Source organism: Kogia breviceps, chromosome 3 (assembly GCF_026419965.1).
Source record: "Kogia breviceps isolate mKogBre1 chromosome 3, mKogBre1 haplotype 1, whole genome shotgun sequence".
Classification (NCBI taxonomy): domain Eukaryota; kingdom Metazoa; phylum Chordata; class Mammalia; order Artiodactyla; family Physeteridae; genus Kogia; species Kogia breviceps.
The window spans coordinates 63,186,429-63,195,192 of NC_081312.1; positions in this window are offsets into that span (position 1 = coordinate 63,186,429).

Sequence of the window (8,764 nt, forward strand, 5' to 3'; positions counted from 1 at the left end):
AATCCACTAATGAAAATAAAATTATACTGCTTATTTTCTCCATCTCTGATCAAGAAGGTAATTTTTGAGAATAATATCCTGATTATAGATACCTGAAAATATGAATTCTTTCTCTTTTTGAGCAGTTTCTCAAATACTCTTTCTTTTGGAATTTGGTTCAGATCATCCAGATTTTCTAGTTCTACATGAAACAACGTATTCATCACTGAATCCTTAATTCTTTAAGATTAAAACTTTAGTAAATAGAATAAATGTTTTATTAAGCATGAAAAGTACCCAAACACTTCCATTGAAAGAAATTATACCAGTTCTAGTTGCCATAGAGAAGTGAACGCACAGTGATATCAGATATCAAACATCTGTTTGGCAGCTCCCAGAGGGCCAGCTCCTCAGAAATGGCCAATGAAGCACATTCACCAGAATCTCCAGGGAGCTTGTTAAGAGGCAGATACCTCAGCCCTACCCTAGACCTACTGAATTTGAAACTGTGTTGGGGCTTGGCTTGACAGATTTAACAAATAAAAATACAAGTACAAAATATACAAGTAAAAATGCCCTAGTTGGAACCCATGAGTCCATAGTTTAATTAGCATTCCAGATGTGTCTTAAGCACACCAAAGTTTGAAAGCCACTGACCTAGGAAATGCAGATTAGAATTCACAGTGAAATATCATTACACACCCTCCAAAATAGCTAAAATTAAAAAGGACTGACAACACTAAATGCTGCTGAGGATGTAGAGCAACTGGAATTCTTACACACTAGTTGTGAGAGTATAAATGGTGCAAGCACTTTGTAAAAAGGTCTGACAGTGTCTTATAAAACTAAACATATACCTAGTCTATCACTCAGCAATTCCACTCAAGTACTCTGCCAAGAGAAATGAAAGTATTATGATCACATGAAGACTTGTACAAGAAAGTTTACAGCAACTTTACTCATACTAGCCAAAACTGCAAACAGCCCAGGTATTTGTCAATAGCAGAATGGGGACCAACAAACTGTCAAATACTTATTCAATGGCAATATAACTTGGCAATAAAAGGGGATGAGGTACTGATACATGCAACAACAGGATGAACCTCAAAAACATGCTCAGAGAAAGAAGACTTATATACAAGTGTACACACTGTATGATTTCGTTTATTTGATGTTCCAGAACAAGCAGAACTGTTCTATGGTGAGAAAATTAAAACAATGCTTTCCTCTGGCAGAGAGGAGGTGGGGTTTGACTGGCAATGGGTATGAGAGAAATTTCTGGGGTGATGGTAATGTTCTGTATCTTGCTAAGCATTTGAGTTACTGAGATGAATGCAGTTCTCAAAGTTTGTTGAACAGTATACTTAAGAGTTGTGCATTTCATTCTTTGTAAATTTTACCTGAAAACCAAAAACATAACGCAATATTCAATTTTAGTTTATGATGTATATGCTGAAGTATTTAAAAAGTATATTGATGTTTGAAGCTTACTTTGAAATGCATCCAAAAATTTTTAGGTGAATAGAAGGTTTGACACACACACACACACACACACACACACACACGATAAAACAAACATAGTAAAATGTTAATGATAGGACCTAGATGGCAGGTGTAAGAGAGTTTACTATAAAATTCTTTTACCTTTTTTACGTTTGATATTTTTCAAAATTAAATGTTGGAGAAAAAAGTCACTGACCTAGAGGAACCACAGTTTTCTGACTGAGGACACCAGTTTTGAAGAGGCTTCTTCTATCTCCATTTTTAGGCACTTCTCACCAATACTGCTGAGGAGAAAGGAGTCATTCTGATCACCTTCAGCACCCCAGGGTGACTACACAGATCAGGGATGCTCGGACTCACCCTCTATTGGAAGAACTTGCCCTTGTTGTCACAGTTCTCCCTTCACCCTCTCCTGAACACTGATTTTGATTCCCCTTTTCCTTGTTGCCATGGACTTCCTGAACGTCATTTTGTTTTCCACCAAGGAATGCTTTTTCTCACTTGTCTAAGTCATGATGTTCTTCAAACACTTGAGTCTTCACCTTTAGCATGGTAACCAGCTTGTGTTTAGCACACATCTGAATGGCGCTTGCTTCAGAAGAGACAAGAAATAGCTCACACTGCTTCTTCTCCCAAGGCTCTTAACTCTGGATTCTCAGACAGTATCGCACTCTTGGAGGTAGCTCCATGGCTCTCTCAGGGAATGGCTTTGGTGAACCATCCTTTGTAATGGTCACACTCTGACGAACACAGGAAATTAGAGTTTCCTTTTTAAGTTCTGTTCGTGATCTGCCTTACCTGGTTTCTCTCTTTCAGATCAGGCATAATTAGCAAGCAATTGCCAGCAAGATACTAACAATTATCAGACAGTCTGCTATCTTCTACTCTGTAATAGCCACACTATGGTGATCCATTAAGCAAAGAGGGTTACTGAATTCCTAAAAGAATCACTTCTTCCTGAATGGAGACCCAGCTAGGTCTGCTGTTTACTTCAGATTCTGATCTATCATTCTGGGCTAAAAGATTATTCTAGTGGGTGGGAGCTAGAAGAGTGTAACTGTACAACAAGGACAGCTGAAGGTCAAGTTCATGTTTTTATATCTTTGGAAAATGCATCCCTGGTTTAAGACAGATTAGCACACAGGGAAGAGTAGTCTAATTTGAAACGTTTCTCATTTTCTGCTTACATTTGCAACATTTACACTGTAGCTTTCCACCAAATTACAAAAGTATCACATACTCAGTGCAGAACATTTGGAAAACACAGAAAAGCATAGAACAAAAATAACAAAATTTACCTATCATTCCACCAGTGGAGATAAGCACTATTGTCCTTTTGACATATGTCATTTTTTGTTTGTTTTGTTTCAACTACTGCTATGTAAAACCCATTTCTACATATAAAAATTATTAACTATTTGCATTTATTTTATATATTTATATATTATATTACTGTTATGTTATTACATTATGTTATGTTATGCTATGCTGTGTTATATTCCTATTCCAGGAAGTATTCAAGGCAAATAAGTCTCTAACTACATTCATAATTTTTTATTGAATATTATTTCTTAGTGATTATAAAATAATAAGAAGCTCTGTAAAATATTCAAATAATTAAACATATACTTAGCAGGAAAACATGTCTCCTACAGTCCCACTCTACAGCAATATCATCATTAGCAGATTGACATATCTTTTTAATTATCTCTTTCCGCTTATAAAAGTATACAATTCCCATAAAAAATGAGATTATGCTATACATGTTGTTCTATAATTACCTTATTAGTAGATATTTAAATTATTTTTAATTGCTGGCTATTACATTTAATGCTGCAATGGCTATATTTCAACAGAATTAAATTGCATGTATATCAGCCAGAGTAGGATAGCCATATAACAATCAACCTCAAAATCTCAGCTTTTTTTTTTTTAAACATCTTTATGGGAGTATAATTGCTTTAAAATGGTGTGTTAGTTTCTACTTTATAACAAAGTGACTCAGTTATACATATGCATATGTTCCCATATCTCTTCCCTCTTGCGTCTCCCTCCCTCCCACTCTCCCTATCCCACCCTTCTAGGTGGTCACAAAGCACCGAGCTGATCTCCCTTTGCTAGAGGCTGCTTCCCACTAGCTATCTATTTTATGTTTGGTAGTGTATATATGTCCATGCCACTCTCTCACTTTGCCACATCTTACCCTTACCCCTCCCCATATCCTCAAGTCCATTCTCTAGTAGGTCTGTGTCTTTATTCCTGTCTTGCCCCTAGGTTCTTCATGACCATTTCTTTTTTTCTTAGATTCCATATATATGTGTTAGCATACAGTATTTCTTTTTCTCTTTCTGACTTACTTCACTCTGTATGACAGACTCTAGGTCCATCCACCTCACTACAAATAACTCAATTTCGTTTCTTTTTATGGCTGAGTAATATTCCACTGAATATATGTGCCACATCTTCTTTATCCATTCATCTGTTGATGGACATTTAGGTTGCTTCCATGTCCTGGCTATTGTAAATAGAGCAGCAAAGAACATTTTGGTACATGTCTCTTTTTGAATTATGGTTTTCTCAGGGAATATGCCCAGTAGTGGGATTGCTGGGTCATGTGGTAGTTCTATTTTTAGTTTTTTAAGGAACCTCCATACTGTTCTCCATAGTGGCTGTATCAATTTACATTCCCACCAACAGTGCAAGAGGGTTCCCTTTTCTCCACACCCTCTCCAGCATTTATTGCTTGTAGATATTTTGATGATGGACATTCTGACTGGTGTGAGATGATATCTCATTGTAGTTTTGATTTGCATTTCTCTAATGGTTAATGATGTTGAGCATTCTTTCATGTGTTTGCTGGTAATCTGTATATCTTCTATGGAGAAATGTCTATTTAGGTCTTCTGCCCATTTTTGGATTGGGTTGTTTGTTTTTATGATATTGAGCTGCATGAGCTGCGTTTAAATTTTGGAGATTAATCCTTTGTCAGTTGCTTCATTTGCAAATATTTTCTCCCATTCTGAGGGCTGTCTTTTGGTCTTGTTTATGGTATCCTTTGCTGTGCAAAAGCTTTTAAGTTTCATTAGGTCCCATTGTTTATTTTTGTTTTTCTTTCCATTTCTCTAGGTGGGTCAGAAAGGATCTTGCTGTGATTTATGCCATAGAGTGTTCTTCTTATTTTTTTCTGTAAGAGTGTGATAGTGTCTGGCCTTACATTTAGGTCTTTAATCCATTTTGAGTTTATTTTTGTGTATGGTGTTAGGGAGTGTTCTAATTTCATACTTTTACATGTACCTGTCCAGTTTTCCCAGCACCACTTATTGAAAAGGCTGTCTTTTCTCCACTGTATATTCTTGCGTCCTTTATCAAAAATAAGGTGACCATATGTGTGTGGGTTTATCTCTGGGCTTTCTATCCTGTTCTACTGATCTATATTTCTGTTTTTGTGCCAGTACCATACGGTCTTGATGACTGTAGCTTTGTAGTATAGTCTGAAGTTAGGGAGCCTGATTCCTGCAGCTCCATTTTTCGTTCTCAAGATTGCTTTGGCTATTCGGGGTCTTTTGTGTTTCCGTACAAACTGTGAAATTTTTTGTTCTAGTTCTGTGAAAAATGCTAGTGGTAGTTTGATAGGTATTGCACTGAATCTGTAGATTGCTTTGGGTAGTAGAGTCATTTTCACAATGTTGATTCTTCAATCCAAGTACATGGTATATCTCTCCATCTATTTGTATCTTCTTTCATTTCTTTCATCAGTGTCTTATAATTTTCTGCATACATGTCTTTTGTCTCCCTAGGTATGTTTATTCCTAGATATTTTATTCTTTTTGTTGCAATGGTAAATGGGAGTGTTTTCCTAATTTCTCTTGCAGATTTTTCATCATTAGTGTATAGGAATGCAAGAGATTTCGGTGCATTAATTTTGTATCCTGCTACTTTACCAAATTCATTGAATAGCTCTAGTAGTTTTCCAGTAGCATCTTTAGGATTCTCTATGTATAGTATCATGTCATCTGCAAACAATGAAAGCTTTACTTCTTTTCTGATTTGGATTCCTTTTATTTCTTTTTCTTCTCTGATTGCTGTGGCTAAAACTTCCAACACTATGTTGAATAATAGTGGTGAGAGTGGGCAACCTTGTCTTTTTCCTGATCTTAGTGGAAATGGTTTCAGTTGTTCACCATTGAGAACGATGTTGGTTGTGGGTTTGTCATATATGGCCTTTATTATGTTGAGGAAAGTTCCTTCCATGCCTACTTTCTGGAGGGTTTTTATCATAAATGGGTGTTGAATTTTGTCTAAAGCTTTTTCTGCATCTATTGAGATGATCATATGGTTTTTCTCCTTCAATATGTTAATATGGTGTATCACATTGATTGATTTACATATATTGAAGACTCCCTGCATTCCTGGATAAACCCCACTTGATCATGGTGTATGATCCTTTTAATGTGCTGTTGGATTCTGTTTGCTAGTATTTTGTAGAGGATTTTTGCATCTATGTTCATCAGTGATATTGGACTGTAGTTTTCTTTCTTTGTGACATCATTGTCTGGTTTTGGTATCAGGGTGATGGTGGCCTCGTAGAATGAGTTTGGGTGTGTTCCTCCCTCTGCTATGTTTTGGAAGAGTTTGAGTAGGATAGGTGTTAGCTGTTTTCTAAATGTTTGGTAGAATTCGCCTGTGAAGCCATCTGGTCCTGGGCTTTTGTTTGTTGGAAGATTTTTAATCACAGTCTCAATTTCAGTGCTTGTGATTGATCTGTTCATATTTTCTATTTCTTCCCAGTTCAGTCTTGGAAAGTTGTGCTCTTCTAAGAATTTGTCCATTTCTTCCTGCTTCTCCATTTTATTGGCATAGTGTTGCTTGTAGAATCTCTGATGATCCTTTGTATTTCTGCGTGTCTGTTGTTACTTCTCCTTTTTCATTTCTAATTCTATTGATTTGAGTCTTCCCCCTTATTTTCTTGATGAGTCTGGCTAATGGTTTATCAATTTTGTTTATCTTCTCAAAGAACCAGCTTTTAGTTTTATTGATCTTTGCTATTGTTTCCTTCATTTCTTTTTCATTTATTTCTGATCTGATCTTTATGATTTCTTTCTTTCTGCTAACTTTGGGGTATTTTTGTTCTTCTTTCTCTAACTGCTTTAGGTGTATGGTTAGGTTGTTTATTTGAGATGTTTCTTGTTTCTTAAGGTAGGATTGTATTGCTATAAACTTCCCTCTTAGAACTGCTTTTGCTGCATCCCATAGGTTTTGGGTTGTCATGTGTTCATTGTCATTTGTTTCTAGGTATTTTTTGATTTCCTCTTTGACTTCTCCAGTGATCCCTTGGTTATTAAGTAGTGTATTTTTTAGCCTCCATTTGTTTGTATTTTTTACAGATTTTTTCCTGTAATTGATATCTAGTCTCATAGCATTGTGGTCAGAAAAGATACTTGATATGATTTCAATTTTCTTAAATTTACCAAGGCTTGATTTGTTACCCAAGATATGATCTATACTGGAGAATGTTCCATGAGCATTTGACAAGGATGTGTATCCTGTTGTTTGGAGATGGAATGTCCTATAAATATCAATTAAGTCCATCTTGTTTAATGTATCATTTAAAGCTTGTGTTTCCTTATTTATTTTCATTTTCGATGATCTGTCCATTGGTGAAAGTGGGGTGTTAAAGTCCCCTACTATGATTGTGTTCCTGTCAATTTCCCCTTTTACGGCTGTTAGTATTTCCCTTATGTATTGAGGTGCTCCTATGTTGGGTGCATAAATATTTACAATTGTTATATCTTCTTCTTGAATCGATCCTTTGATCATTATGTATCAGCTTTTTTAAGTCAAAATAATGTATTGCTTGTTCACATCACAGCCTAATACAGGTTGGTGAACAATGGTAGTGATGGGCTCTGTTCCACACAGGCATTCAGGATCTCAAGCTCATTCATCTTATAACTCCTGTCTTCTGTTGATCCTTGCCCTCCTCTGCATTCTGCCCATGGTTGGGGAAATCAAGAGACCATCGAGAAGGCTCACACATCCCCTCACAATCACTTCAACCTGGAGGTGACCTACATCACTTCCATTCATATTCCATTGGAATAACTAGCCACATGGCTCTATCTATATGCAAGTCCAGGCACATAACAGAAAGGAAAGAAGAGCACAGGCACTGGCCAGCACTAATAGCTCTCAGGGCACATTTACTAAACTTTCACCGTAGGATAAGTTCATAAACATGGAATTTCTGAGTCAAAGGTTAAGAACACTGTAATTTTTATGTCAAACTATTACCTATGAAAATTGAACCAATTTATACTCTACCAATATTGGTGTTAAGAGTGTCTCATGCTACACATTTTGTCAACACAAAGCATTTTCATTATTTTAAGTATTTGTCAATTTGAAAGATGAAATGTACTATCTTGGAGTTTCATTTTGCATTTACTTTTTTAGCAGTGAGGGCATATATCTTTTCATAGGGTTTAAGTCATTTACATTTCTTTTGCTAAATGCCTGTTCCTATCCTTTGGCATTTTTCTTTTGGGTTGTTCATCTTATTTGTTGCTGTATAGTAGCTATTTATGAATTATGTCAATTTTTGTCATATATCTTGCAAATATTTCCACAACAGTTATTAGTTATGTTGACTTTATGGGATCACTTAGCATACTGAATTAATATTATCCATGAAGTTTAATGTGTGAGTTTTTCCATTTATGGTTTCTGACTTCACTGTCATACTTAGAAAGGCCTTCCCAAACAAAAGGTTATAAAAATACTCACTAGTGTTTTCTTCTAGTATTTTCATGGCTTTATTTTCTACACTTGAACCTTAGTCAATGGTCAATGTGCAAAACTTGGAAAACGAAAACAAAAGACAATGGAACAAAGAAAAATCACTGGCAATGCACCACCAAAGATAATCACTATAAACATCTGGTGTATGTCTCTTTGCCTTTTTTTTTTTTTTACCACTATGCAGCACCATCCAGCTGAAAAAAACAATATTCAAATACCAGGTTACATTGTGATATGTTATAGAAAAGGCAACTAGACTAAATATGCATTATGAGTGGACTTTTTGAAAAGTTTGAGCTTTGCTTGGCTTTTTTTAAATCTAAAAAAATATTTATCACATTGTAGAAATACACAGAAAAGTAACTCAGCTGACAATATATATGAAAGTGAAGCTGTAAGTAGAAAGTTTTGTTATCAGTGATGTGAGAAATGGGAGAAAGTCAACTCAAAACAAGAACCATGCATATGACTTTACTGTTATTGA